Source organism: Siphateles boraxobius, unplaced genomic scaffold (assembly GCF_051911475.1).
Source record: "Siphateles boraxobius isolate OS27281-9 unplaced genomic scaffold, OSU_SipBor_1 26, whole genome shotgun sequence".
Lineage (NCBI taxonomy): Eukaryota > Metazoa > Chordata > Actinopteri > Cypriniformes > Leuciscidae > Siphateles > Siphateles boraxobius.
This window is the reverse complement of record NW_027508876.1, coordinates 21,680,319-21,705,325: the sequence shown is the minus strand read 5'-3', so window position 1 is coordinate 21,705,325 and position 25,007 is coordinate 21,680,319. Positions and strand designations below refer to the sequence as shown.

The following is a 25,007-nucleotide window of genomic DNA, read 5'->3' as shown; positions in this document are numbered from 1 at the left end:
TACAGTAATCTAGTCTCGAGGTCATGAATGCATGAACTAACTTTTCTGCATCAGAGACTGATAGCATATTACGTAGCTTAGCAATGTTTCTAAGGTGGAAAAAGGCTGTTTTTGTAACATATGAAATATGCTTTTCAAAAGACAGGTTGCGGTCTAGTATAACACCCAGGTCTTTTACTGTAGCGGATAAAGTAACAGGGCATCCTACTATGTTAAAGTCGTGCTGTGAAGGGTTTTGTGGACGGTTTTTAGAACCGATAAGTATTACCTCTGTCTTGTCTGGATTTAATAAAAGAAAATTACGCGTCATCCAATCTTTTATATCATTAACACAATCTGTCAATTTGGATAATTTAGCGTATTCATCTGGCCGTGATGAAATATATATTTGAGTGTCATCAGCATAACAATGGAAACTAATTCCATGTTTCCTTAGAATATTACCAAGTGGCAGCATATATATTGAGAATAATAAAGGGCCTAACACAGATCCCTGCGGCACTCCATAGTTTGCCGAAGTTATAATCGATTTTTCTCCATTTAAGTAGACGAAATGGTAGCGGTCAGATAAGTATGACCTGAACCAGCTTAATGCTTGTCCTTGAACACCAGTGTAATTTTGTAGTCGATCTAAGAGTATTGTGTGATCTATAGTATCGAACGCAGCACTAAGATCAAGTAAAACTAGTACTGAGATACAGCCTTGGTCCGAAGCTAAAAGTAAATCATTTGTGAGTCTAACAAGCGCAGTTTCAGTGCTATGATGTGGCCTGAATCCAGACTGAAACTTTTCATAGATGTCGTTTTCTTGCAAGAAAGAGCCGAGTTGAGCGGACACAACTTTTTCTAATATTTTTGACATAAATGGAAGATTCGAAATGGGTCTGTAATTTGCTAGGTTATTTGGATCTAATTGTGGTTTCTTAATAAGAGGTTTTATAACTGCCAGCTTGAACGTTCTTGGAACATGACCTAAAGATAAAGATGAGTTAATAATATTGAGAAGAGGCTCTTCCACTATAGGTAACACTTCTTTCAGTAGTTCAGTTGGTATAGGATCTAATAAACATGTTGTTGTTTTAGATGAAGTGATAAGTTTATTTAACTCTTTTTGTTCTATGGTTGTAAAGCATTGTAATTGTTCTTGCGGGGTGATAATTGCGGCTGAATTATAAGGCGCGAGCAGAGATCGAACGTTTACGATTTTGATTCTGATGCTTTCAATTTTCTCGGTGAAGAAGTTCATGAAATCATTACTACTAAACTGTAACGAGGTATTTTGTTCAGACGACGTCTGTTTATTTGTTAGTCTAGCCACGGTATTAAATAAAAACCTTGGATTATTTCGGTTGTTTTCTATTAATTTGCTGAGGTGCTCCGCCCTGGCCGTTTTAAGGGCCTTTTTATAACGTGACATACTGTCTTTCCACGCGATTCTAAAGACCTCTAAATTAGTTTTTTTCCATTTACGCTCTAAATTACGGGTTTCTCTCTTTAAAACATACGTAGTATTATTGTACCATGGTGCTATACTTTTTTCTCTGACCTTTTTTAATCTAATGGGTGCAACAATATCCAATGTTCTAGAGAGAATGGAGCTCATAGTGCTAGTTAGTTCGTCTAGTTCATCTGTTTGTTTGGGTTCAGGCAGCAGCTGGGACAGTTCAGATAAGCTATTTGAGAAATGATCTATGGTGGATGGACGAATTGTTCTACCTGGTCGATAACGTGGCGCAGCATGACATATTATAGCAGTGCGTAATATGCAAGTTACCAAGTAGTGGTCAGTGACATCATCACTTTGCGGTACAATATCTATATCGGTTGGATCGGTTCCATATGATATAATTAAATCGAGTGTATGATTAAGACGATGAGTTGGTCCGGTGACGTTTTGCTTGACCCCGAAGGAGTTTAATAAATCTGTAAACGCAATCCCTAACGCATTTTACTGGACAAAAAGAAAAAGAAATTCTAAGAACTGACATGCCGTGTCGCTGTGCTATTTTGAGAAGGTCGTCGTGTTTAAAGATAAACATTGGGTCTAGTCTAATTTACTAATCGTTCTAGCCTACAATTTGTGCAGAAATCATGATCTTGAAGTTTGCAGTTAAATGTATTCACACACATTTACAATGAAATTTAGAACCATCTAAAACCACACATACAACAAAATTATTTGAAATAAGTATTTTTAAACTATTTTATTTTCAAAATTTATGTTAAAAACTGAATTGACTGTAAAAGTATTAGTTGGGCTATTTCAAAATAACAGTAAATAAAATAATGACAGGGCAAAATGCAGCCTTTACATGCAAATGTAGGCAAATACGATCCAAAACACAGTGTAGTCTATAAAAAAGCACTTTTCATGAACATTAGAACAGATGTATGTGCGTATGCACCTGTTTAAACTTGGAATTTTGTTTCTGCACACATAAATAAACTAATTGTAAGCTTTAAATGAGTTTATCTTTGTTCACTGAAATTGTGTGCAACTATAAGCGTGTATATTGGTGGGATGTATTTTTGTTTTTAACAGAAATTAGGTAACATGTACGAGTACAGATGACTTGGAATAACACACACTTTGAGTGAAGGCACTATGGCAAAACAGCAGAGTGTGCATTTCCCCTAAGCCTATACGGTGAAGATTGTTTCCTCGTTCTTCCGAGTCACGTGCATTATCTGGAATATAATTTTTTTTTTTTTTTTTTTTTGCATTATCTGGAATAGTCAACAAAGAAGTGGTGTTTTGTTCAGACCTGCAGAATCCTGTGGCAGAATCCTTCTCATGAAAGTCGTATTCTTTGTTCCAGGTTGACCTTTTACCTGCTTTCTGATATTTCCAAAAACCTTCAGAAATGCATCAAAATATCAAGTTCATGTCTACATTTATTTAATAGAGACATGCCTGCCATTCACATGGTAAAATAGTTTGATTTCTTTAAGAAATCACTACTGCTTACAAGACGTTAAACACAGTGTATTTAAAATAAGAAAATATATTTGAATTCTCAGAATCTAGAGACAGACTATGTTTTTAGCGCAGAATAATGGTCATGCGATTCAAATATATAACCATAAGATGTCAGTATAAGACAGGAAATCTTGTTTTACTATGAGCAGCCCAAATAAAGCCGCATTAAACGATTATTTTAAAGTCCCCCTGTGGTGAAAATCAAGTTGTTTATATGTTGTTTTTAATGTGCTTTAAGACAAACAATGTACAAATGCATTCAACACCATTGCTGAGTATTTTCTCCTTAACACTGCAGTGAACCAAAAACAGTTTAAAAAAATGCACAGACATTCTCTGCGACAGCTATCAGCTCTATAAACAACAAAAAGACAATACAGGGCTGCCAACTCTCACGCATTGAGCGTGAGACTCACGCAATTGACCCAATTCTCACGCTCAAACGCCACACCCCCGATTTCTCACGCTGAAGTGTCAACCCGGTCGGTCAAATGCCTGAAAGATGAGTTTATATATATCTACCTGTTGAGCCACTCGTGATCCATTAGTTATACCGCAAATTTTTTAAAATATCCCGTAATCTATCTAAAGCGAGCAGTGGCGGTTCTAGACCATTTCAACTGGGGGGGCCAAGCTGGGGCCAGTTGTGCTGTTAGAGGGGCCAGTTGCATTTAGACCTTATTGTTGTCATATCATTTTCTGCACTGCACTGCAGGCCTTAACAGGCAAAATACCATGTTTATAATCATTCAACAATGTATTTGCATTTCCATTATATTTTTACATTTGCATTACATATTCAGTATTAGTCACAGTAACTGTAATTGACATGATGTCCTTCTTTCTCAATTTTGTAAAATCGAATTTAAGGCTTTTTAAAACCTGAAGAAATCAAAATTCATACCGTACATTAGGGGTGTGCAATATTGACAAAAATATTTCTCAATATTTTCAATGTTTTGTTGATAATTAGATGATATTTTACTGATTGTGTTTTTGTGCTGGTGCCATGGCTGGTTTAGGCCTGTTGTTGACAGCAGACTCACAAAGATATTCATATTTTTTAATATTCTATGCAGTGGTCAGTTAACAGCAGGGACCGAAATTCATTTTTTAATTAATTTTTAATTAATTTAATTCGCCACCTTAAATTGATTTCCAGGGGCATTTTCACCTATATATGGACATTCTTTCTAAACTTATTTAGAGTTATGAATCACCTTTTATGTCAAATACTAACATACAAATTAGACAGTAATTATACTTATTTATACAATAATACTTAATTATACAATAATTATACCGTACCACTGTTACCAGTCAAATTAAATCATTTAATCAAAATCCATGTTTGCAGTGCAGAGGTGACACAGAAGCGGCATTAATATATTTACACTCCATTCACAATTGCATAAATAAAGCTATGAGATTTTTTTTAAATCAATATTTAAACATGAAATTATTTCAAATTTTAACGTTTTAATTAAAGGGTACTTTAAATATGAAACTAAAACCGCCAGTAGGCGGCGGCAAGTCACTGTGTTAATAAGTGAGTTGAGGGATTCATTCATATAACCGATTCGTTCAAACGGCTGATTCATTCGGGAAAGCAGCAAGTGATTCCTTCAAAACGTGGATTTCAGTCAAGAAATCATCGCTGTCTGTTGCATTGAGACTCTGCTACGGTTTCATTTTGAAATTCTAGTCGGCGAAATAAAGGGAAAACAAACAATATTGACAATATTGTGTCTAAAATGTAACGCCCAATGTTAACTTATTGTTAATTCAACTGTTGTATAAGATCAATATCACAGTTGCAATTGTGCACGGGAAAACAGCACTCTTGCTGATGTGATATTCTAATATAAGAACATAATATGATATAAATATAAGACATAAACTAATTTGGGGACATAGCCTACCTATCTATGAACCGCACACAGCAGTGAAAGGAACTAAGGAAGAGAGACAAATGCGATGTCAGCTCACAGTGCCTCGTATACAGTTAAAACATTAATTACAATTTCATAATAGACAATACACATCGCACACCCGATACGCACATAAAGAATGAACTTGCAACTGAACTGACATTTACCAGCTTTCTCCTTCTCTCCTCTCTCACGTGCAGGAGACAGACGTTATTCTGCCGCGATTCCCGCGAATGTGATGCGAATTGTCACGTGAACAAGCAAATCAACAAAGATAGAATAATAAAAAAATAATATGCATACAACGAAAACAACGATAGCAAAAAAAAACAGTTTTGTAAAAATTATTTCACACTCCACATTTAGGGGGGCCAAGCTTGTTGTCACAGGGGCACGGGCCCCCCTGGCCCCCCCTCTAGAACCGCCACTGAAAGCGAGCGTGCATGCGAGACAGATATTGTGCTTCAAACCGCACGCGCGCACGGCAGAGACCTTTATACTCGACGCGTCCGCAAGAGCGCGAAGGTGCGCGCGGCAAAAATGACGTCATTGCGGTGTGGGCGGTCGTGCGCGTTGTGTGCGCAAGACCCCATTTCGCCTGGCGGTGTGCACGCCACGGCACTTTTTGTAACATCGCGCGCGGCGCCGCATCCGAAGATGAACGACTTCCAGCCGAATCTGTCCGAACTGGTACGTCTGTACCAGCATATTTATGATCCTTCTATACACAGAGACATTTGCATTGATGGGCGACCATAAAAGCCTCTCATTTTGTGAATAGGAACACATTTGCATTAAGCACCCAGTTTGCACTTGTCCAAAGTAACTGCTTACATTTACAAAATAAGCCTACAATATCAGAAGTAAGCCCTGCTGATGAAATTAAGGTTTAAACACTCTTAAATAAGCCTTCAGTTGTTTAACTAGTTTACATGAAATGAAAGTACAATAAACCTACTGCATTTATTACTCTTTTTATATGAATAAGAAATTAATAAACTAAACGGCAAACTACTTCTTCACTGCTGATTCCTGGTGGTTTAGAGGAGAATTACTCCGAGTCGCCCCCTGTCGTTTCACAGAAAAGCAGAACGGCGAGCGCGTCAAGTACAAACGCCTCGTCCGTTTGGAGAGGTGCGCGCGCAGTCAGCGTAGACTCGCGCTCGTGCGGTGGCGTCGAGTATAACCAAGGCTGTACGCGAGCAAGAGAGCTTGCGTGTGCAGACAGCTTTGTTTATGGTGAATATCCTCATCAGCCCATAGGGGCCAGTGTTGAGTTGCAGCACGCTGATAAACTGTGCAGTAGTTTATGTATGTGTAGGCTACAGCATCACCTGTGGGGCTTGAAAATCTGTGTTAGGGAATGACAGGAACTCTCTCCGCTTTAATGGACCGGAGCAGAATCACTGACAGTCACTGCAACCGCCTCTCTGCTCTTAATTGAATAGAGTTTCTGTCCTGTGCGTGTTTAGTTTGGCAGCCCAGGCCAGCCACCCTCAAAGCTTGTCATTTTTTCACCCTTCAATCTGCACTGACATGCATGTAATGTGGTCTGAAGTCCATGAAGGTGGAGGGTGGAAGAGGAGGTAGATATACATGCGCTCATAGAAACATGTGTCTTTATATTTCTCCACACATGCGTGTTTAATGTTTTGCCATACATACACAGGCTCGCGCACATTTAACATTTAGCCACATTACATGGACTCATAAATACATTTATATTTGCTACATGATTTATATGCTTGGCTACCAGCTGATTGCCGCTAACCCCAACCCTCCTTCAAACTTTTTAATTTAATTAATTGTCAATGAGTTGGCTAGATTTATGCTGATTCTAACTAATTAAATGCTGTTTGAACATAAAATCAAACAGATGCAAATAGTTAATAAGCTATACCATGCTTTTTTAATGCAGATATTACATGTTTCATATATGTATGACTGACTAATATACATCACATTTTCTTTATGAATATCTTCACATTTCTTTATTTCTTTTGGTGAGACAAAGAAGTATGGTGTAACAATTGTGATACAGTATATCCAAATGTTTTGGGGTGATTAGTTGATTGTACTTGCCAGGAAAAGTGTTGTCAATCATGCCCTGCTGCAATGTTATGTATCACAGCAAGCCAGACCGCTTTAGCTTGTGTCCAGCAAGGCTCCCAACATTCATATACTTCCTGCAGCTGGGAGTGAGAAAGAAACCGGAGAAGCTTCACCCTGCTGAAATATCCATGAGCATGCTAAAGCATGAATTACACTCAAGAGCTGTTATTCACTGCACTCTCTTGTGTGTGTGTGTGTGTGTGTGTGTGTGTGTGTGTGTGTGTGTGTGTGTGTGTGTGTGTGTGTGTGTGTGTGTATGTCAGTGTGTTGAGCACCCCTCAATATGCTCAAAATATCCAAATGCTTCCTCACTTATCTGTATGATGAGAGAGACTACATTATGTGCTTTCGCTTTCATCCCCTACTTAGTATGCAGGTACACGCTTGGGTTCGGTGCTCTCTGTGCTCTCATTGATGTTTTGCAGCAGAGAGCTGTGGTGATTCCTCCCTCCCCTGTGTAGTTCTGCTTCTGTCAGTGTTGTTGCTTCTTATGAATGAGATTCAGAGTTGAATGGAAGGCAAAGGGTCTCCACTGTCTCCCCCTAAAGAATCCAATTGCATTCAGATCACAGACGACTCAAGAAAGAGAAGGAAGCCTCAGCTTGCATGCGCACGGCAGCACAGACAATGGGAGGCTTCTGTCTGCAGGGAGGATGCAGTGAGTTCGTGAGATGCATCTAATTCCTTGATTCCTGGGCAGCAAAGCCCAGGGGAGGGTTGTGCTGAGAGAGAAAGTGAGAAGTGTCAATAGCATTTTAACATTTATCCCTTAAAGCCAGGGTAGGCGATTCGTTCCACAATTATTTTTGCTATGCAAGTTGAAAGTCTCTTAAAGGGTTAGTTCACCCAAAAATGAAAATTCGGTTAGTAATTACTCTCCCTCATGTTGTTCCAACCCAGTAAGACTTTTGTTCATCTTCGGAACACAAATTAAGATATTTTTGATTAAATCTGAGAGCCGGATCACTCCTATAGGCTTCTTAAGGGATTGAAACTTGCCAGCCCCGAAAAGTTATTAAAGACATCGTTAAAATAGTCCAAGTGACTACAGTGGGTAAATCTTAAGTTTATCAAACGACGAGAATACTTTTTGTACCGAATCGTGTTCCGAAGATGAACGAAGGTCGTACGGGGTTGGAAAAACATGAGGGTGAGTAAATACTGACAGAATTTACATTTTTGGGTGAACTGTACCTTTAACATCTTGATAGCAATCACTAATTAAGTGGTCTAAAGGTATTTAAATGCATATCGTCTGTGGAAGGCGTAGGACCATAAATTGGTCCGATTGCAATGGTACAATGTCCTACCCTGCCTATCAACGTGTATTCATACCTCCACGCACCCATCACACGTCATCAGTGCGTTTCATGCTACGCAGAGTTAAACAGACGTCAGTCACCGAGCACCGCAACCGAAACAGCAGCCACCTTTTACCTTTTACAGTTCCTCCTGAACCAAAACAACGATGCTGCATTCACGCCAAAACTACTGTAATTTGGAAGAGATGCAAAACTGTGACGTTTTACCCTGAGCAGTTCATGACTCGAATTCACGTGTTTCAATGGCAACACGAAATGAAACTGCAGCAGTCAGGTGGTACAGGTCAGTGCTCTTTAAGTTCTTCATGTTCATTATTATTGTAATGCTATGTGCTTTGAGACATCTCTCGTCTTGTGACGCTTTGCAAACTCTGCTGTGTGCGTTCATGTGTTTTGAAGGAGGTGTGGCTTTGGAGACGCTCTGATAGGAGGGTTAGATCTCATGCTTATGTGAAAGAATGCCCCTGAAGGCCTTTATGCTGTCCTGTCACTGTCAACTGAGAAGCACAGGTCAGTGGGACAGAGGTCTGTGGAACTGAGAAGACATGATGATGTCATCGAGGCATGCATGAGCTTATTCTTAGACCCAAAATAAATGACCACAGTCTGTCTGTTCTGAACTTTCAGTGGATGGATAGATGGATGGGCGGGTAGAAATTAGTTAATTTAGTATAGATTGCATTATAAGCTTTATATCATTTTCTGTTGCATTCTATAAACTATTTATCTGTTAATCTGCAGGTGTTACTTGTACATCAAAATCAAAGATCTACTAAATTAAAAACAGAAGAGCCCACCCAGAAATATGCACACACCTTCAAAATCACACTCACACACTTTCTTACCGGAAGACAGTCAGATGATATAGACTGACATTTTTTTTTTAAGATTAACAAGCCAATCAGAATTTAGCTCGTAGAATTACTGCAAATTGATTGAATCACTTGATGTCCCATGCTGTACACAAGGTCACCTAAACCGATGGTTAACCTGGCCAGAAATCTCACCAGCCAGTTGATTGCCAAATCACCAAGGTCACCTTGAAATAACAATTTAATTAATTACTTCTTGGAAAATGCAGCTTAACACGTATTATCCATCACATAATCCTGTTAATATTGATTGTATGTATTGTGTGCTCAGCTGGTACATATGGCTGTTTCTGGGATTCTAAAAAGGTTAGAAGTAACTTCCTCTGTAACACGTTAAAATTCAGCGATCACAGACACCAAGTGCAGATGAGACCACAGTGTATGATCTTAGTTGAGAAGAGGTTATGGTCCGTCAGGTTGTGTGAGAGCAGGAGATTATCTGATGTTGCAGCACTCCTGATTCTTCCCTCCCGCGCCGTTTCTCGTGTTTTCTCTCCTCTTCAGTCTGTGATTAAAATCTGCTTGCAACAGACAAGAGAATAAAAGCCTTTAAAACCCAATCAGGGTTCAAACACACACACACACAAGACCTTGGGTTCAGTAAATGTTGCATGACTACAGATTTTTTATCCTGGATTGCATCTCTGTAAAAGTGCTCTGTGCTGTATGGCCATATGTACATACAAACAATATATAGTCTTTATTAAACACTGACCTGTTTTTTCTGCAGACACTGTTCACCAAGGCTGCATTTATCCAAATTACAGTAAAAACAAAACTATTGTGAAATATTAATACAGTTAAAAATATTTTTTCTGTTTTAATATTTTTAAATACATCTACCTAATTTATTTATGTGATGTTAACGCTTGAATTTTCAGCATCATTACTCCAGTCTTCAGTCACATGATCCTTTGCCAGAAAACATGCGGATTTGGTGCTAATGAAACGTCTTTTTACTATCAATGTTGAAACATATAAAGAACAGAGATTATGAATAATTAAAAAAATATATATATTAATATTATATTTGTTAATATTTGTATTATATTATATTATTTATATAATACACCAAAATAATGTTATTAAAATAGCAGTTCATTTTAGGTAAAGCCTTTACACATTCCTCACCCTATTTGTGGAAAGAAATTATTAATATTATAATTTTTGGGGATAACAATAGAATATAGTGTATGTGCATATACTGTAAAGTAAGACATCAGATAGAGGTGAATTTTAGCTCAGTAGTTGTCTCATTTTTTGGTGATTGGTGAGACAATTTCTTCCCCCTAATATTTTAGCAGGCCTTTTTAGTAATATTAATTATAATGCAGCAGGTTCGCTGTTGATAAAGGGGTATTTGAGTCTTTCTGATAGGACTACGGTGCGACCTAAGACGCTCAATGCCACTTGCAAGAGATAAATCTGAGCAAGCAAACATGACCGCACATGGACACATACAGTCTGAAAGACAATGTCAGCATGCAATCATTTCTCTGACCTCCTTTCCTCCCATGGGTTACTCTGGACATATGTTTGGTACATCCCGACCTTGACTATAATCTGCTGCACTTCCCCAGGACTGTGGGGCATCGGGCAGGCCGAATGACAGGCGGTGGGTCTGAAACCAGTCCCCGGTCCGCCTCATGTCCACGCTGATTAAAATATCCCCAAGGACCGGTTATGTAACGCCACAGGCTGGACTCTTTCCTCCTCTTACTGTAATAGACCTCTGGCTGCTGTTCCCAAAAGCATTCCTCCGAAAATTGAAGGTCTTAATCTGCTCTGTAATGCTGTCTTTCTGGACAGGCCAGACCGGACAGATTTGTACTGTTGGCATCACTGCAGGCTAGAACAAGGAGTTCTGCTGTAAGTTTGGCTTTACTTTGTCCTCTGAGGAGTTTGAGAGGTATTTAAACTTATTCTAGAGAAGATATAACATTAAATATAATGGCGGTACATGCTGCAAAGGGGTCAGATACAGTAGTGAGGCCCTGTAGAGGAGGACATACAGTATGTGTGCATCGGTGCTCTTGTTGTAAATACAGACCTATATGTATGAGTGTTGGTATAAGGACCCTGAGACTCCCTCAATGGAAATGAATGGTCAGGAAGAGACAGACTGTTCTCAGTAAACCCTTTAATCTCATTTTCCTTTCCTGAAATCTCAGTGAATGGACATACACACACAAACATATGCAGACAAAAACATACACACAAATATACACTACATTTAATTAATTAAAATGGGGGGGGGGGGGGGATTTAGAATAATGTGCACTGATGAAATATGCACAATAATATTGACATTTTTTAAGATGTAGAATAATAAAATAGAAAAAGAAACAATATATAGGCTTTTTAAAGAAATTAGAAGTGTTTAGTTTTTTTGTTTGTTTTTTGCTTTTTTTTAAGCATAAGAGCAACAGAACTGGTGAGGTTCATATTTAAAACAAGACCAAAAAAATGAGAAGAAAAATAAAGATAAAGTTTTTTTACGAGCAAGACCGCAGTCCAGCTTTTTTTCTTGTAAAAAAAATATGCCATAGAAAATTGTGCAAGTCTCTTTCCTTCATTGTATTAGTGTACATTATAAAGTATGCAGAAACGAATATTTGGCCTATGAATTAAGCAAATGTGATGTAAACATTAAATATGTCTCTTGCCAGATATTTTGATATACAGTATAAATCGAAGGGATGTGATAAATCAGAGCGTCTGAAGTAAACTTCTTTCTCTCGTTTTTCTCGAGGTTTAGAAGTGCTCAATATCACATATGATTAAAAGGAGTGCATGCAGAACCGGATATAACATGTACATACAGTACATGTGTCACGATCTGTGTGTTTAGTTTAGTTTTCATGGACTTTAAGTTTGTATTCGTCTGTTACCTGTTTCCTATGTTTCCTTTTATGTCCCGCCCCTAATCTGTTACCATGGACGTTCATTAACAAACAAACCTGTTTGTTTTCCGTTCTTTATTATCCTATGTATTTAAGTTCATCAGTTGGTTACCTCTTTGTCTGGTATTCTTTGTGCTATGCACACCGTTTCGTTCGTGTTTAAGCTCTTATATGTTTATATTAGAATTACCTCCGTCTTCTCTTAGATTAAGCGTGACAACATGCAGTCTACTGTACCTAAACACACATAGCATGCATACACACGCAGTCTCACACCAGCCCCACATACACCTAAACACACTCACTCAATTAAAGTTTGCCCATGTGTGCTAAGTGAGTGCTGCCATGCTTAAATAATGGATGCATTTGCTTGTGACAGATCAATTTGGAAGCCTCATCATCACTGATTAGTTGAGCCCCTTAGGGAGAATGTAATTGGTGGCTGTTAGGCTGCTCTCTGCATCACAGTTTCAAACACAGACCCGTTTATGCCTCTGTCTGTGTGTGTTTCCAGGATAGTACTTCCGAAAGGGTGCGATATCAAGCTTTAAAGAATGAAATCTCGAGTAGTGCATCATTTCCCTCCTCTCTATCTCTTCTCTTTATCTTTTACCAGTCAGGAAAGAAGGATGGCTGTGCCAGTAATTTGTATCATTAGGTATACATTTGCAAATCTAAAATACTCCATTCAAAGAGTTGCACGGAGAGACTGTTGCTATGGGAACCGTTTCGTGAGGCTCACCCTCTCCAAACATTGATAGCAGATTTGGACCTTTGTGTGTGTGTGTGTGTGTGTGTGTGTGTGTGTGTGTGTGTGTGTGTGTGTGTGTGTGTGTGTGTGTGTGTGTGTGTGTGTGTGTGCGGGTATGTGAATGTGTGCAAGATAAAGCGTATGTGTGTGCATGAGACAGAGACAGATGTGCATGCAAGATTTACAATTATGTTTACACCAAAACAACAGGGCATTTCATCAGCACTGGATGACATCATAAAAATAATTCATATACACCGTCTTCAACAGAAATACTGGCCTAAATTTCCCAGAACACACTGTAGGCCAGAAAAACATGCATCTCAGTAGAAGATTAAGATGCATTAAATTTGTCTTGTTTTGTGGGAAATAACAAAAAAATCTGCAGCAGTTTTTAGAATTTAGGGCTAAAAAAATGATTAAAAACAAGATTTTTTTTTTGTTGCAGTGTATCTTCTTACGGCCATAACAAATTTTGGCTAACATGATAAACTTTAAGTCTGGTAAGTGGAAGCCGCAAGCTGTTTCTAAGAACACATATGGCTGGGGAGAATCACGTAACGGTATCTCTGTTCGGCTCTGGATTGCTTGAGTATTTTGACTGCTGTTTGAGTGATAATTGTCTGTTGGTTCCCTGGAATAAAATCTCTCATCCCTAAGATGACATTTTTGTCTGAGGCGTATTGCCAAGTCATTTGCACGCTAACAAAGTTACGCAAGTCTGCGATTCTTCCACCCCACTGCTGTCACTCACAAACACAAATAAACCCACATGCATGCCGTCACATGCTTTTACAACGACAGTCAGGGTCTTTTCGATGCCTACAACGCCCAGAAACAATAAAAATCCCCCCGAATCTTCACACCTCCTTCATCTCAATTCATCCTTATGTTCTCTTCCACCCCTCATCCTTTAGTTTGACACAAAAGCCTCCCGCACTCTTCACGAACACCTGCCTCCGACTGAACTGAAGTCAGTACACTTGAACTGCTTTCAATTTAAGATTTGACGCCGCTACACGTCTCACACACGTCCCATTTTCCCAACTCTTTATGTTCATTTAAGACTTTAACTCATTTAAGACTGCTTTTATGAGGATACTCAACAAAACGGACAGTTTGGCATTAATGTGTATGCTATGAAAAAACTCGATTCTGGCGTGCGTCTTTCTGGCGTGCGTCTTGCTGTCACATAGACAGGACATTCACAGACATTCTTTTATCTTGAATGGTTTAAAAGCATGCATGAAAAAGAGCGTGATCGTATATTGTAATGCTAGCTAAAGGATGACAGAAAAAAACGGATGCTGCGTTAAATCAAGCGTAGCGTCAGTTCTGGCAGGTCACGATATCAAGCTCTCATCAGCTGACTCTCGGCTGATCCATTTCTACCTATAGGAATACGACGCCTATCACAGTATACATATAAGCTCCTTCAGTATCAGCAGCAGCGATCACGTTTCTCAGGAGCTAATTACCCTCCTCCCTCCCCAGCTCCTCCTCTCGTCAGTCAGGATTTGCCATTCTGATTCCCCCTGAATCAGACTAAAATTCTTTAATTATGTTGTATATAAAAATTAATTAATGATATCTGCAATACATTCGTTTTGGTTCTGTTCTGTTTACCCTAAGGGGGGTAATTGCTGCTCTCCCTGCTCTTATTCATGCTAGACTGCATGGATGCGCAGGGAGTTCTCACTCAGAACAGAACCGTACCGGCAATCCAAACTGTGCTAATTGTCAATCGTATTTGATGATAGTGGTCCTGACAGAAATATTTTTAACGAGTTAAACTGAAAAAAAATTAATCGCATACGTTAACAAGTTAGCGTTGAAGCACAAAAAAAAAAAAAAAAAATAGTCCCTTTAAATTGTTGTCATTACAGTATGTACACACATAATTGAGTGTAATGCATGGAGTGTGCCTGTGAAATCTATAGGACATTTTTTGAAGATGATTCATCCGTTAGGTTCTCTGGACAGTGACCCTTTCATCCGCCCACTTACACGACAAATGATATTGGCCTGTGTGACAGAAGAGGTCAGCGAGTGATGAATTGCTCTGTCTTTGCGGCCAATCGAATCAGCGCTGACCCTCCAAACACACACACACACGAGGCATCAACAGTCACACAAACACAGAATAGAGCAATCTGCTCACAATCACAGTAATTTACAGTGGCTTCCACCAGATGTTTCTTAAAGTTTGTGTATGTGTTTGTGTGTGTACTTTTGTTTGTGTGGTAATAATGGCATTTGCCCCAAACCATTTGTACCGGTAAATACGTTTTTTAGGGGGACCTGAGTGACAAGCTTGAAACCTTGAGACAGAAGCTCATTTTTCAATGGCAAAAGAGAAGCTGCTGAGAGATGGAGTATGTGGGAGAGAAGAAGAGAGAAAATATGAAAGCTATTTCATCATGTGGAACTCAGTGAATATTTCATCATGTGATCAAAAATAGCTATACACTCTACTGTTTCGCTTGTCTCTGTGGTTCTTCATACAGCAGCGAACTACCATCAGATGTGTCCTAACATGAATTTGGCTGTTGTTTATATGTGAACTCCCACCTTAACATTTTTATATCAAGCAAGCAGACATTTTTTTGTATATTGTAGGGCAGCGTGTGTGTGTGTGTCTGTGTTTTTCTTAATTGCAAAAATGCAGAAAATTTTCTGTTAGGGTGCAGGTTAGATTAGAACTAAAAAAGAAAGTCTATGCATTGTCCCTATTTTGTGTGTGTGTGTGTGTGTGTGTGTGTGTGTGTGTGTGTGTGTGTGTGTGTGTGTGTGTGTGTGTGTGTGTGTGTGTGTGTGTGTGTGTGTGTGTGTGTGTGTGTGTGTGTGTGTGTGTGTGTGTGTGTGTGTTTGAAAATCTAAAAAAGCAGAAAGTTTTCTGTGAGGCTTAGGTTAAAGGGATAGAATATCTTGTAAAGTCAAAAAGTCATTATGTCTAAAGTCCCCCTTAAAACTTGAAAACCCAACACTTTTTGTGTGCCAGATCCCATGACTCAACATCCACTTGACTGAAGTAACTGCTTATTCTTTATTTTAACAATTCCGTATCGATATCAACAACTGTGTGTGAAGGACAAAGCATTCTTAAAATATAATATTTTTACATTGAGAGGCCATTGTGAGTGGATGTATCATGACTAAACTACAGAGTGAAATAAAAACAAACATCTGTCATCTCTAATGGTTGCCTGTGATTTGGAGGAGTTATGCAATCTCTCAGGAAAGGTCTGTCTCCCTGCCCTCAGTATCCACTTGCATTTAATTATATTATATGCACTATTGCAATAAACTATTATCGGGTGAGAGAGACTGTTCATGGAGCCTGAGGCAGAGCCTTGCAGGTTGCTATTGTTAGATTGTTTGATAGTATCCTGCCAGTGAACTGATGCTGAAGCTTTGTTTTAGTGCAGTGTTTCATATCCCTAACACAACTGACATTAAGTTACACATATACCCTCATAGCAATTTTTTTCTGGCCCAGTTCCAATACACAACCACTTATCCCGTGGCCCACAGAATGACAGCCCAGATCTGGATTAAAGACAAGAGCCACAACTGGCCCAAATCTAAGCCGATCAATAACTCATAACTGGCTGTAGCTTCTTTTGCATATTATCTTGTATACTCGACTCTTATGTGTCTTTTTTTAGTGTAAGATGCAAGATAAGCTAACATTTAGGTGCGGAGGTTACTTTTTGAAAGTGTACTGTACGCTGTGAGTTTAATAAAGTTATTAGACTTTATTTGTTTGCTTATATTTTAAACGAATTACTGAGAAGACTAGGGCTAGTTGTCATTCAGGGAAGTTAAAAGTGATCTGTGCACAGCAGGAATATTAAGCTAGCTGAAACTAGCCTTTCTGGTGTTGTCACACATACTGGATATTTGCCATAATTGGGTCATGTGATCAAAGGGTTCTCATAGCCTCAGCATGAGCCTTCAGTAATGAGGGTAGTCAGCACTGTCACTGCGAAGACAAGCAACGGACACTGGGGTACCGGGCTTCGATTCAGGTTGCCATGGTGATGCGCATCCCAGCTAGAGTGGGTGCCATGAGTTACCGTGGAAACTGGAGATGCCTGAGGGGGCCGGAGGTAATTGACAGGAATGATAGTGGCAGCCACTTTCTTCTGTTGTGCAGAGAATCTCTTGATGGCTGGGAAAACAGCTTTTTTTGTTTGTTTCCTTTTCTTTCTTTTTTTGGTTAATCTCTGGAGCTGAGAGCTTTTTTCCACATGGGTAACTCACAGCTCATGATGGATGTGCATGTGGGTGTGGAAGGGTCGGAGAGAGGGAGGAAGAGAAGAAAAGAGGCTGGAGAGGAGGTAGATGTGTGTTTTGGCTCAGCCCAAACTGTGTCAGCCAGCTTTAGACTTGAACATTTCAGACATATTCAGATCAAGTAAAAGACACTAATCGAATAGTTTATTGAGAACTTTTGATGTTTTTGTGCTATAAACTTTGTTTGTTTTTTTATGTCATGCCACATGTGATATACACTTGTGATATGTATAAAACTTCTTAAACTATTAAGATATAATTTAATTCATAAATATTAGGATATTTAGTCATTCTTAAATATTATATTCCTTAAAAATGTATATCTTTCACAATTTTGCTTCAAGTAAATTTATTTTAATTAGCCTAAATTAGCCTAAATATTTTTCCAGAAATGATACAGCTTTGTGTCTGCTACCTGTAAAATGTATATTTAGTTGTGCTGTCAAATCGATTAATCACTATTAATCACATCTAAAAGTTTGTAAATATATATCTGTTTGTGTGTGTGTGTGTGTGTATTATTTATATTTATATATATATATATATATATATATATATATATATATACACACATACAAATGAATATTTTTACAGGTTAACGTTTCATGTTAAAAGGGTGTTTGTTTCGAATATTTAGATCTGGCGACTTCGTTCATACATTATTTGTTTAGCTCATTGGCACCATTTAAAAACAACATGACCATCTGTAATTGGAAATCTAGTCACCTTCACATATAAGTTGATATATTTCACATATTTACAATATTTAGAGGGGACTTACATGTTTAAAAAGTTGTCGTTTTAAGCGTCAGCTTATTGTGTTTGTTGAAATTTTAATAATCTGTCTGAAATGTTTGTATCTCAGGGGTTACATTTCCCTTTTAGGGGTATAAAAATAGACTGTGATCTATAGACTTTTTTCTTTGTGGCCTGTTTAAGAAAATTAAAGTCTTAAATGAAAAATCATATTCAATCATTCAGTCTTTAATCATTTAGTTATCAATATTAAATTCAGTTTTAGGTTAACAATACATGGATTTTTTTCAGGCAATTTCTGTCATACTTTCTATGACACTTTCCTCAGGCCCAATTAGGACATGCAGCCTTTATAAATGTGCCTTAAACAAAAAACAAAAATAATTACTGGTCTGCATCTAGAGACAAAACAATGACATTGACATATTCTAACCTAGCAGTAACCTAAAATCAATGATTGCAAATGTCACTTCTGTTCATAACTGATCCTCGTAATATCAGCCATTTTCACCATCGTAATATCAGCCATTTTCACTCTCTGTACTCTTAATCCTGATCTCTCCAGTTTTATCTGATAATTCTCCATATTTCTAGGTCAAGCCAAAGAAATCTACTACCTGCCTCTCTAAATTACATTTCATATACTGCGCTTGATATGAGCGCTGTTCGCGTTTCTTTAATTTGTGGTATTTTATTCTCGTTACAGGGATGAAAAAGGAAACACTGTACGTGTTTCTTTAACTTGTGACATTTTATTCTTGTTGCAGGGATGAAAAAGGAAACAAAACAATTTGAAAAGATCCTGTTTAGGAGGCTCAGGGTTTAATCTGGTAACCAGGCAACTGTGGAGTGAGTGAGTGCAGACTCACCATGTGAATCCACCGCACGTGCTGCTCGTTTCACATGCACACACACCTACAGTACTGTACACACACACACACACAAACACTTGCACACAATACTGTTAATGAGCACTGGGATTCTCTCATGCATAAGTGACTTTCACCGCTGTCAACAGCAGTGAATTTTAATTGGGTCAGTCATCCAAACCTTTCTGTGTGCTCCTGATCTCACCCAAGGAATGCTTTTATTTTCAGTACTCTTGATTTTATTCTCACTTTTGCTTATATTTAAGTAAGTTTAGTATGGGAGAGGAGGTAATTTGGTGTCCATGTTTTTAATGCTTGACAGACTCTGAACATTATTAACTAACTATGGCAAAAGCTGCATACGTTTTTTTGTTTAAAATCTAATATGTTGCAGCACATAGATTTTGGTAGCCTACATAAATAACATAATTCGATTTTTGTAACTTAACTTCCTCAGATCTGCTCTCAATCAGTGTGCGCAAAACAAGTGACATTAATGATTTAGCGTTTGGTCTGTACTCTGTACACCATTATTGGTTATTATTTTCTTATTATTGGTTTTGGATACACTGTAAACCCGAAAAAGTTGTCAAAACTCAAATAATTTGAGGTAATCAGTTACATCAATTTTTTTTAAGTTAAGACATTTAACGTTTAAGTAAGCAGAACTTACAGATTTTAATTTTATACTCATATTTTAATTGCTCTTAACTTGAAATATTTGAGTAATTCATACACAATTTAAGATTATCACGTAATATCAATTTAAATATTTGAAATAGTGGAAATATGACTTGCTTTAACTAGCTAATTCAATAAATGCTAACTTGCTAATTGGTAACACAATGCTTTGATTGCATTGGCATAGCAGAGCACGTGCTGAATGAGTACAGCAATATAAAACATTTAACATACATTGTTCTCAAACCAAGCTTATGCTCCAATCGTCACCATGATGGTAACCCCCTACAAAAAAACCTAACAGAAACTCTTCTAAACAAGCATAAACATTGAACACTACTAAATGACCCACTCAATATTAATATGGCACAAAAAACATCATAAAACACTGAATTTTAGCATCTACTCTCCCTTTCGATTGTCATGGCAAAGCATGCTGGGAAATAGAAACCCCAGCCCAGTTTCACTTAAATTTAGATTTTCCTAAATTAAATGAAACAAGTTCATAAAACTTACTTAAAATGTGTCCATTTTGTGAATTTTAAAGAAAAAAGTTCTAAATACTTATAAAAGTTAATTTGATGGAACTCATTTTTATAATTTGATGGAACTCATTTTTATAATTTGATGGAACTCATTTTTATAATTTGATTGGCTCTACTCAAACCAATTCATTATTCTGAGCGTAGGGTTTACTGAGTACACAATAAAATGTAATTTAATTCAATGTAAACTGTTGTATATGCCTAGCTTTTCTTTTCACACAGCGCGTTGATCCCGGGAAATTGGCAGAACGCCTTCTATGTGAACGCAAACACGACCCGGGATTGATGCCGGGTTGGGGACCTAGTAACATTGCCCGGGATCAGACCCAGAACGCGCGCTGTGTGAACAAAAGCCGTAACCAATGCCGTGTCGTAATGATGACGCTGAAGTGAAAGCAGTGAAATGGTACGTAATGCGCTAGTTTACGATCGAATCAGAGAAAAAAATGCACAAGCGTGGTTTCTCCAGAGAGAAATCGCAGCTCATAAGCAAACTATAGACGCTGCTGAGACATTACATGTCACATCGATGTCACGTGTCTTCACGGGATTTTTACGGGTTGTGTGTGAACGCACTCTCTGATTCCGGAAAATCACTGGCAGTGTGAATGAACCAAAATCAAACGAACCCGGGTCAAATCCCGGGTCACTTTATCCGTGTATTTTCCGGAATCTCTGTGTGAAAGGGGCTTTAGTCAGAGGAAGCAAGAAAAGACTGAGGGGCCAGTTATACAACTATGCCGTTTTGGCGGCCTGAAAACACAATCTTTCGAAATCCGGTTTCAAAGTGCATGTTTTTGAAAACAATACCGTTATCCGTTATCCACGAAAAAACGCGAACTTGTGAAAACTGTGACGTCAAACATGCGTATTGCGTGTTCAGTCAATAGCGTTTAATGTTTCTTTAAAAAGTGATATCGCCTACTGGCCTGGCAGAAAAATAGTGTTTTTAGACGTTTTCGCAGATCCTTGTGAACGGGGATCGTTCCGATGTTGTCATCCGTACGCGAAAAACACCAAAAACGTTTCAGTTTTAGTACATCTTTGTTGTGTAAACGTACCCTAAAAACATTAACACATTCGGTATGTAGATTTACAAGTATTAGAACAATAATAATAATCTGGGTATTGCTTTTCTTTATTAGTGTTTTCTTTAAGCTCATCATATCAGAAAAATCCAATATCGGTCAACCTCTTATTCAAATGTTTTCACAAACCAATTTCAATATATTATTGACTAAAACATTGAAGTATTTTAAACTTGCAGTTACTGTTTTGGTGATAACCAGTATTAAGTCCTTCTTTGAATGTGTATTGCAGTCCGTTTAATTAAATAAAAAATCTGAGAGTTTAGCCTACAGGCTATTTTGAGATTGTATAGGTTTGTTCTGTATGGCTTATGGTAATCATTTCATTTGTGCAGATCTTAAAGTCTTGAATTTGAGTTTAAACCCTGTCCTCTTGCCTCTAAACAGTAAAAACTTACTCTGACATAAATTTCGACTGATATTGTGATTTTCAAAAAATTTCATTTTTCCCTTAATAAGTGTTGCTCAAGGCATAATGTGCAGATATTAGATAAATTGAGAAGATTGTGAAGTAAACCTAGCAGCACATCTCTAATCTACCTAGCTCTTCTTTCTTTCTCTTGAAGACGGGGGAATCCAGCCTCACGGCAAATGTAAATGTAGGTCACACGAGCATGACAGAAACAGACAGGAACTTCAGCAGGTGCCAAGACAATCTCTGACCCTCAGCTTATAGACCACTGCGGGGTAAGTTACTGTCGACGCTAATAAGGATGATTCACCCCACCAAGTTTCTCTTCACGTATTCTGGTTGCTTACTGTTGCCATCTCACAACGAATAATGGTGGTCTGGTATCAGTCTCGTTAGTCTCGTCTGATATTGCACATAATCTGGAAAGCATATGCAAAATTAAAAAAAAACCTGAATAATTTTATCACCTATGTTGTAGCGTTTCTAACTGAGCTCATATTTTATTTTAGTAAATGTTATGAGTTTCATTGCATCTGACTGAAAAGGAAACATCATGGTAAAATAATAACAATAAAGGAAACATCATGATGATGTGAAAACTTCTGCTCAGGGAAAAAGTTGGGTAAGCAGTCAGAAACTTTGGTAATTAGACTGTGCTTTCTTACATGCACCTTCTCCAGAGGGGAAAAGAGAGAGACTGAGTGAGATCACAGAGAAGTTGAGGTTATGGAGGAAGAAAATGTAACAAATGATCTTTCTTAGAAAGTTCTACTTCTGTTGTCCTTCAGAGTCTTTAACTGTATGTTTATGTCTCCGACAAGAAGAGTGCTCTTATGGGATAGGGTCCCTGTGGATGTTATTAACTTATTAGTTATCATTTTTGCCATACATTTTCCAACACATTTCAAACTATGTATTGACCCTTCGCAGGGAGCTTGATTGACAGGTGATCTGACCAATCATACTTCGCCATCCGCCATTTTGTCCGACAAAGCAGTCAGGGGAGTTAGTAGATTAACATGGGAGGATTTGAACATGAAAAACTGAATATACTGACGCATTTCCGCGGTTAAAACAACATTCCTTCTTATGTTCATTCATGTTTATTTGATGCTATAAATGAACTAGAAGGAAGAGATGATCGGTTCACGAGCAGCTTTAACTGAGGCTCTACAGCGACCTGTCACGACACATTCAAGAGCCACAAAACGGTATTTATTGTTTAAAATTCTTTTTAAAAATGACCAAATTTGAAAGGTGAGACTTTGTTTAGTATGTCTAATATCAAAAGTAACCGAAAAGTAAACTGGTCTGTCCTGTCTGTCAGCGTATTGTCAGTCTCCTCTATGATCCGCGATGTATTTTTCACTGCGTGAGAACATGGTGTGTGCGTGAGAGCGGCGTAGCTTGTCGGACATAGCGACAGTAACTAAGGGGGGCGGGTCTTTGCGAAGGGTCAATTGTGTTTAATAGCATTTTTTGGTGGAAATTACATTTTTAAAAATGTATAAAATAAAGGGGTGCTTTAAGGCTAATTTCATAATTTTATTTATCAAAAATAAATATTTTCATTTTTTTTTTTGCGTAATTTCATTGGAATTAAAACAAATATTCTGTTCACAAGTGATATTTACCTTGATTTTTTGATCCTTGTTTTTTTCACATATATTTCACATTTCATCTCAATCTCTTTCCGGACACTTGTCTTTTTGACACTATACTATTGAAAAACATTTATTATGGGCAAAACTGTTGGTTGTTGTGGAAATGATGCCACAACTGAGGTACAGTCATAATTAGGTAAAAAAAAATTTTTTATATATATACATAAAAATAATTTTAAAACAATAAATTCTAAAATAATTATTTTATTGGACTTGTTATTTAGACCATTTAATCAAAATAACTTCCCTCCCTATTCTCTTCTCTGTTGACATATTTACTGACACAAGGCAGGAAACCCAATCACTCACACGAGATCACACAGCAATAGCAAAACCCCGATGATCCAATCAATTTTTCGATGGACAAAAGTCCTGTCCGACATTTTTTCTTGTTCTAAAAGCGGTTTCATTTGGATATTCGTCACAATAGGCAAGAAAACTTCTGTTTCAATAACTTAAGATTGAAATCCTGGGTCTGAGGCAAAAGTTAAACATTAGAATCAAAAAAACGAAAAAAAATTGAAACCCCAGGAACGTAAAATTCCCTTTGCTGACAAAAGACTTGTCCCCATTATGACAATTGACGTAATAGTCACTTACAATAAACATTTTCATGGTTCATTACCTCACAGAAACACTCTAGAGTATTATTGATTATTCGATTCCCTCATCAGGTGGTTTGATTGGCAGAGATGTTTATTGTCTCAGTGAAGGACACATTGATATTGTACTCACTCACTCTATTCTGCAGGACTGCTCAGAGAGAAATCATTGGACAGGACATGGACATGTCCTCCGTCTTCCCTCTGCTGAAAACACACGTCAATGACATCTGGGGCCGAATCAACATCTGGCCCCCCACCAATAGCTAAAGGACAGATTTCAGATAATTCTGAAAAACAGGAAGGTTAATGCTTCCCTTGGGCAAACATAATGCTGATCCAAGTTCTTCAACTAACTAAATGAGGTCAGGCATTTGCATTGGTATATTGACTAATGCATGGGTGTTGGCTTATCAGGATCATCATTCAACCATTTTTCAATTTTCTTTGGCATTAACCCCGCAACAAACTTGCTTTGTCTCAACTTCTCTCCCCAGTTTGTGTAGTTGTGCTTTGTTTTAATAGGAGTAAGTCAGTAACAGACTGCCAGCTCTTGCTCATTGATTCAGGCAAGCACATCTCCCAGCTGGCTTAAGAACCCAGGCTTGCCACATTGATTGGAGCAAGTGAGCCTTAAGCAAGCGGCCGGCCTCCTGAGAGAGCTTCGCACATTCACACGGACACACACACACACACACACACACGCCGCCTGTAATCTGCTTTTATGGGCTGTTTTTGTGTTATCAACGGGAGGGAATTTTAGAAAAACAACTCAGGACACATGGCCCAAATGTATGCTATGACTCTAATGCTAATGTACTTACAATTCAGTTCAGTGCATACCAGGATAAAGTTAACGTGTTACTACGCTATTTTTTGTCATTTGTTTAAGTTTATGTGGACACAAATAGCAAACAAGGTCATTGTTGAATATAAAAAATGTATTAAAAGGTTTCTTTTAACTCTTGTTTATCCGCACTTTTGGCTCGGTCGACTTTTAGAAATGACCATACATTAAAACACTTCTAAAAGTAACTAGTTTATATAATTTGTCAAACAACAATGTCCTGGGGTAAATACACATGCATTACTGAAGAATTCTGTCTGTCATTGTCTTCACCTCAAAACTATGGATACCCATTTCCAACCCATAAGAAAAAATGCATTGGTAAAGCATAATTTTGACTTAAAAATATTATTATTAATAAAAAAAATTATGA

At 37.9% G+C, this 25,007-nt stretch overlaps 1 long non-coding RNA gene across 2 annotated transcripts; it reads left to right on the top strand.

The window, feature by feature from the left end:
- The first annotated feature begins 6,238 nt into the window (after nucleotides 1-6,238).
- On the top strand, nucleotides 6,239-24,700 carry LOC143751507 (uncharacterized). Of its 2 annotated transcripts, none has more exons than XR_013207257.1 (3): nucleotides 6,239-6,497; nucleotides 21,676-21,796; nucleotides 23,937-24,700. It is a non-coding gene; the product is annotated as an uncharacterized LOC143751507 (long non-coding RNA). The 2 variants fall into 2 exon arrangements; XR_013207256.1 differs by lacking the exon at nucleotides 6,239-6,497 and adding an exon at nucleotides 16,891-16,983.
- The last annotated feature ends 307 nt before the right edge of the window (nucleotides 24,701-25,007 follow it).